The 7,500-nt window shown below is 43.9% G+C and overlaps 1 protein-coding gene across 8 annotated transcripts in view; it reads left to right on the top strand.

The window, feature by feature from the left end:
* EBF3 (EBF transcription factor 3) overlaps positions 1-7,500 on the top strand; it is a 120,921-nt gene that overhangs the window by 8,365 nt on the left and 105,056 nt on the right. The window lies entirely within an intron of this gene.

The following is a 7,500-nucleotide window of genomic DNA, read 5'->3' as shown; positions in this document are numbered from 1 at the left end:
GCAGTCGGTACCTCGGAGTAATAAATGGAGGCGAGAAACGTTCATAGGACGCCGGTTTTGTGAAGAAGAGGGTTAGTCTGGTTTGGAGAAGGCTTGTGTTTCGGTAGCTTGCAGCACAAAGTTATCTTTTGATCGTGAACTTTGCTGTCCAGTGACTGAAAAATTAAACCTGGAAAACTCCCTGAGTTAAGCCTAAAGAAATATGCACCACCAGTGGAGAGCAATGCTAATGTTTAACTAGCTGAAATAGCTGTTTGCTTAGTGGAGAATGCGAGGTATCTGACAGAAGGGACATCTCTCTTATTAGTAATCAAATAGGGCTGACCAGTTGTTGCCATCACTCTGGGATTGTGTCAGGCAATTGAGAACAAGTTCACCACTTTATAGAACTCGGAGTACAAAAAAATCAATATAATTATATTTGTCTTTAGTGTTTTAGCTATGGAAATCATATAGCACTGGATTGTTGCCTTGTGAGCTGAATTTATTTCTGCTTTACCGGCTAAAAAATATTTGGAAGCGGAGGCATCTTGGCGGCGTAGTAAACGCAAGACAGCGTGTTACAGTTTTTATTATTGGATTACGGGCATGTTCGTTGTTGGGAGTTTTCAAGATATGTGTGACTTTTGCAGATGTAAATGGTGGATTGCGTTAAAGTGTGACCGCGCCAGAGCGCGACGAGAATTAACCGGGAAGGAAAATTAGAATAATATTTTCCTGTCGGGTGCTCGGTCGGACTTTAATTTAGAGCTGTGGTCAGGGCGATCGCTTCATGCCTAGTGAATGTGCGCTGAAAAAAAATGCACGAGTAGTTTATGTTTATGGTCCGTCCGCGCAGCGAAACGCAGCGCACAGAACGTTTTTCAATGATTAGGGATTATAATGATATATGTGTAATAATGTCCCGGAGTTGCTGTGAGATAAACGGTATCAGTTCTGTGAAGGGTGGTCCTGGCAAAGCTGAAGGAAGCTGTACGGTGTGAGTGCTTTCATACCTTCCCCAAACTATCGGAAGTACGTTATAATTTGATATTCCAGAAGCATGAGAAGATATAAAAAATCAGAAAACATTTGGTTAATGGGTTTATCATGTTTATTTGAATAAGGAAGATTGAAACTCCATTTATGCCTAGCATAAATGCTTTCGAGATCTTAATTATTGATGAAAAATCTGCTGTGCTTCTAAATTTAAAGATAGGACGATTTTATAGGAATTTTAATCACCTTCTACATTAGGAATTTTCAAGATTTGTTTTTTTTATGAGGACGGCATGGATTTTAGCCTTCTAAAGAGAGTTGTCACTTACCATGTCGAAATACTAGGAGGATTTGGTTGCATGCTGCATACGGCTCGGCAAGGAGGTCGGTGCGACACTCTTCCTCTCAAGATGGGCTTTTGAAAAACCGTCGGATGTAATGTTTGCTACAAGCAAATTGCAGCAAATACGGAAGGAAAGCAGGGACGTGAAAAAGCTCTGTCAGAGCAAGAGTCCCCGGGAACGACTGACGCGTAGTTTAAGGCCCCAATATTTATGCTTGCTCGATCCGTGTGTTAATAGTTTGGTACCTAAATTTGTTGGCGGTGCTGAATTTCGGGTTTGTGTTTCCTCTTGAGCATCCCCGGAACAACATTTCCCCATCAAATTTGTGGGTCAATTTACAGTTTCCCATAAGAAGTGTTACCGTTTGGTTAGTTGCCTTAGAAAAAGAATTATGTACAATATGCTTCACTAGATCCTTTTGTCCTTTGGATACATTTAGCAGCTTTTGACCAGATAAGGCATATTTGTCCTCAGGATACGAACCAATAATTCAATCCTGAATTGAGATCTATGGCCACCCATTTGTTCCAGCCCACACTAGGAGTCTCTGTGATAGTCTGGATTGTTTATCGCACTGGGGGAAAAAAAAAGGAAGCAGGAGAAGAGCAACACTTCCCCCCCCCCGCCCCCCAATGCACCTCAGGAATAATAATTTGTTAGCAATTAAGATATTTTAAATAAATTTATGTAATTATACGTTCGCATCCTGCAGTGGGCTTTAAATGTAAAAACAAAACCAGAGGCCTTGGAAGCAGTTTTCTGTGTCGCACGCCTCTGCGACCTTTTAATTCACTGAGAATTTTTATTTACGTCGACCCGATGTTTCTCACGAAGCCTGGCTGAGTGTATACACTTTTATTACTGTATACATTTAAGTATCTTCTGGCATATCGGGGCTATTCATACAGCACAGTAACTCACGTATTAAAGAACAAACCCGCCATAAATTGCAGCGCAGTCGGTAAAAAGATGCCACAGAAAAAGTGTCCCTGGGAAATTAGATTGACCCAAAGAAAAGCAAATAAAAGAAAGGAAAAGGCCCATATTTTCTTTGCGGTGTTGCTGAAAAGGATGGGAGTATCATTTTCATAGTGGAATAATGTTTTCTGGGAAAACACAAAAGCAGATGTTCCTCATTAGGAACACCCATTGTCTACATATCACAACTATGAACAGATAAATCTCTCCTATTTCACCCATACATTCCAAGGGCTGTAAATGATTACAGGATGCCGCTGTAACTGCTAAACCAAAACCACACTCTGTGCTAAAATAATTCCTCGGTGCCACCACCGTATATTTCGGGAGAAGGTATGGAAATTCCTGCTCAGGTCCATCCTCTCGACTTTTTCCCTCCCTTGTTGGGCTCGAACGTACCCGAAGGCTGGGCGTCCAACCGTTGAGGCCTGCCCGGGGCGCGGCGGGGCGGCGGGGTTGCACCCCGGTCGGACCACGGAGCGGCAGCTCGCTCGCGGAGCGGCGGCAGGTCTGGATGTGCTCGCAGTGCATCACCGATCGCGTGCTCTGCAGCGGGTTTCCAGATGGTACCATCACAGTCCTACTGCTAGTTGGCATCTCCGTGGGTAGTAAATACCCCCCTCCCCAATAAATCTGGCATTATTCTATAGAGTTTAGGAGACTTATCATTCCAAGTGTGTCCTACTTTCCTGTATGGAAGCCAGACATCTGTTTATCCCATTTCTTTCATACGGAGTTTGGAATAGCTTTAGTTTGGGGGAATAAAAAGTTTTGTCATATTTAACAGCTGTTACAAAATTTCAATCCCGTAGGCTCTTAAAATACTTTTCGGCTGACCTCAGATTTTGTGGATAATTGACATTGCTGGTAGCCACCCCCTTTAACCTTTCCCTGGCTGTAATTTCAGATTTTTTTCCCCTAAACGAGTTGACTGTTCACGCTGGGGTTTGGGGAGGGGGGGGGGGAGGTCTGTTGTTTTTTTTCCCTTTTTTTTTTTTTTTTTTTTTTGAAACGCCGGCTTCCCGGTGCCGAGCTTTCATTCCTTCCTACTCCAAGTTTACACCTTCGGAGGGGTTGCGGAGCGGCGGCTGGAGGGCGATGGGGGTTTTTTTCGTCAGCAGCGTTTCCTTTCACTTCCCGTCACAAAGGTGAGAGCGCTGACCTTTGCTGGCAGTCCCGGCCGCTGAATTATTCATGTGATTGACTTTTTGTCAGTGCACACAGTTGTGCTCTGGGACATTTTATTCATTTACCTCATTTAAAGCGCCTTTCTGCACCTGTTCAAGTATTAATATCATGTAATTTGGGCCTAATGCCGATTTTGCTGAACACTCATTATATTTTTTATTAGCTATATTTCCAAACGATTATGTATGATTATTACCAAGCCTTACAAACAGCAATGGGTTATTCCCTAGACCTTTACATCTTCTTGTCAGGTTGTTTTCAGAAGCAAGGAGGATAAACATTTGACCAGTCCCAATGTTTTTATTCCTACTCCATATCCAACCAGAGAACTTAAAGCTTTTTCCCTTATGGCTTTGCGAAAGCATGATTAAATCCAACTCTGCAGAAGCTGTACAAATGCCAGCATTTATAAGGTCAACGCTTTTGTTAAAAATGCTATGTAAATGAGGATCTGCAAAAAGGGACATTAAATAAAATTAAATTCATTGTCTTCTTTAATGTCATTTACATTTTGGCTAAGCCCTGGCCTGTCAAGGAGGATTTTTAAAATAATTTTAATTACACATCATTTAGGGATCCAAGGTTTTCTATTCAGTAGCATTTGGATAACCTGCAAAATGGTGACTGTTTATTAACTTCTTAAATGACAACTTGTCATTTCATCTGCATAATGCAATGAAAACACACCAGTTTGGTGTCATTTTTTAAAACCCTTATTTTTCTTTAAGATGCGCGCCCAACCGCTGGAGGAACAGACCTCAAAATAGCTCGGCTGCACTTTTGCTTTCGCTGCCCTATTGGTGCTACCAAGTTCAGAGGATATTAAAAAATTACGACTTTCCGGGGCAACCAGTTCTTTAAAAAATTTCTGCCAGAAACCTGACATTGAGGGTTTGTTGTTGGGTTTAGTTTTTCTTTTTTTTCCCCTGAAGGATGTGGTATATTGTAGGTTAATGGGCGTAGCTGCAAGGGATGCGTTTGCAGGCAGGGGTAGCCAGGCTGGCGTCCGAGGCGCGCAGGTAGGAGCACCTCTCTCCTGTTAAACAGCAAACCGCCAGCGCCGGGGAAGGAGAGGACACGGCGCAGAGCGCGCCTTGCTTTTTCGGACATACGTGCGTGCAGAAAAGAAAACGGCAAATCAAAGCAATCCCTGTAATTCAGCAACGCTGAGATCACTGGCACCCCAGAAACAGGACTTTGCGCGTGCTTCCTCCTCTCTCTTTTTCTTTCTTTTCCTCGGGCAATCTAAGTCGCGGCGTTTACATCGCTCCCCCTTAATCCCCGCTCTTAATCGGCGCACAGCCCGCAGTCAACGAAAGTGTGGCGATACCTGGGTTGCTAGCGGAGGGACGCGCTCACGTACGGCTTCGAGGCCATTGTTCCGAAGTAAATCCCAAATGTGCTAGATGAGGCTCCTGCACCACTTTTTCTCTGGTACAATTCTCGATTATTTGTCTGAAGCCCAAAGCATCGCACGGCTATAGTAGGAGGGAATAATAAAATCGCATGCTTTTTTTTTTGTGAGAAAGGAACAGAGGGGGAAGGGATTTAAGCAAAGCTGTCAAAAACTATACCACAGGAGGTACCCTGATACAAACCATCCCGGGCTTCTGTTGCAGCCTTATCAGGTGAAAAGCAAAGATACTGCCAGAGCCTGTAATTTTGTTAGGATGCCTTTGATGAATTGGATTAGGTTATGGAAAAATCTTTCAAACTCAGAGTTCTGGTACGCGAGCTTCCAGGAAGTAAATAATTACTCTCAGACAGCAGATAATGAAAAAAAACAACCTGTGAAACACAAAGTGGTAGAAAGGGGCTTAATAAGGCTCCTTTCCTAACGTACCGATATTTCGGGGGGCCGGGGGTAGGAGCAGCCCTGGCGCGGCAGTGTTGGGTTACTCGTAGGGCCGGGGGAGAGCTTGGCCGGGCTGGAGGAGGTGGAAATTCCAGGCTGGGAGGATGGAAATTGTCACCGGGGATGCCAGGGGGTGATTGACACGCGGGGCGAGGGGAAGGGGACCCGGGAGCTCAACCTGCGCTTGGCAGCCCTGCCACAGCTCGCGCTCCAGGAAAATGAAACCCATTCACTCGGGTCAAGCTGCCAGCGGACAAGCTCCTCTTGTTTGTTTATCTTAACAGCAAATCTCGCAAAAATGTTTGTGGTCAAAACTGCGTATAATACGACGTTATACTGGCATTATTAATGCCCTATTAAAATAAAGATGTAACTGCGCATTCGAAAAAAAATCTGAGGCTGGGGAATTTTACAGGCTGAGGGGTACTCTGGGTTTTACGAGATTCAGTGATTTGGCTTTTCTGTTAACTGTTTTGGTTCATTAACATTTTAAGCCGAAGAAAGCTCGCTAGTTCCTTGGTGTATCAGCTCAGTTGAAACAGAATATGGCTGGCTCAGTTCTAGGTTGTATTTTGTCATGGAACAAACTCTCCTTATTTTCTCAAAGACAGAAAAAATCCGGAGTATAAATAGCGTTTGTTAGGTAGAAAGGGAAGGTATTTGTTCCGCAGGGTTTGGAGGTTCTGGTATGTCAAGGCTGGAGGCAAATTACAAAAAAAAAAAAAAGAAAAAAAAGAAAAAAAAAAGAAAAAAAAAAAAAGGGGGGGGGGGGAAATATCTGTGATACTTTCAGCAAAAGTTTCACAGCCAGAAAATTATACAGAGCCCATCATCGCATGGCGGCGGTGCCAGAAGTGCAGGGAGTAAACTGCAGCATCTGAACGCAGCGGTAAGGATAGTGTTGTGTTTTCCCAATAATTCACTAGGAAATGAGTTTAACATGTGTGGAAAGGAAGGGGCTTACATTTGTGTTGTTGTAAGACATGTAGCATAGGCCCAGCTAGCGGAAGGAGTCGGCTCCAGCTTGTCTCTCGTGAAAGACGAAACACGGTTACACATCTGGTGAGAAAGAGCAGTTCATTTGCCCAGACAGCTCGCTCCGCGCTGCCGCTGAAAGGAGCTATTTTGACAGAAACAAAGCCATGGGGGCTGGGGCAAGCGATTAGCGGGATTCTGCTCACTAAAAACTCCTTGGCCTTAATGATAAAGAAATAGTAGGAAAGGAAATAAAGAAACCTGGCCTAATCCTCCAGCAGTGTTTAAGGAGGCTTTTGGAAAGTCGGAATACAAACAAGGGCTTCCATGTAAAACTCCCACTGCACTTCGCAAAAGTTTCTTAAAAAAAAAAAAACATTTAAAAAATTAGAGAATATCGGAACAAAAATTCCTCCGAAAGCTGAAGGGGTAACTAAAAAGCAGAAGTCCAGTCTCGCTTTTAGGATAAATTCGTCTTCCCGTGACGCGTGGGCGCTGGAAGAAGTTAATCTGACAGTATGTAAGAATGTGGCGCTCTCGTTTAAAAGGTGAATTCACTACTGAAAATCTCAAACAAGCGCTTGGTTTGCTTCCCAGAGCTGTGGCTGCGCAGAACGTTCGGTTTAGTTATAGAGCAAACAACAAGACCTATCAAAAAACCCAGTTCCCCCCCCCACCCCCCAAATCACAGTCCTCTAGTTTGAGTGAGGTTATTAATACACAAAGGATAGATGTGAGTGCCCTTTCTTTTGAATAACAACCAATAAAATTGAATTGGTCTTGGTATTGTGTGGATTGTCAGGAATGCTCTTTACCAATCCAAATTTGATTAGGATTTCCTCTTTATGTTTGTGCAGTTCTTCTGTGGTTCGCGAGATGCTGGTGGGCAGCAAGCTTCCTTTAGCTAAGCCAAAGAGGGTTATTAAGCCATTTACGTATCTACCGTGGGTAACTGGAAAACGACCTTAAGCTGGGCTCTGCTCTGTTGGAAGCAAATAACTGTTGCGAGTAGCTGAAGGTACAAAGCAATGTGGGGAGTCATTTCGTAGTTCCCCCCCAGCCTGGTTTCCTAGAGCAGGTAACGGCTGGGCGCCTGATGGTCACTGACTTCACATGGGTGAGGAAAAGTCGGCGACAGGAAAATGCACCAACAAAACTTTGCTTCTTTCCATTGGAGACTGC

The sequence above is a fragment of the Phalacrocorax carbo genome, chromosome 12 (genome assembly GCF_963921805.1).
Source record: "Phalacrocorax carbo chromosome 12, bPhaCar2.1, whole genome shotgun sequence".
NCBI classification, from domain to species: Eukaryota; Metazoa; Chordata; class Aves; order Suliformes; family Phalacrocoracidae; genus Phalacrocorax; species Phalacrocorax carbo.
The sequence above is the reverse complement of the archived record's forward strand: the minus strand, read 5'-3'. Positions and strand labels throughout refer to the sequence as shown.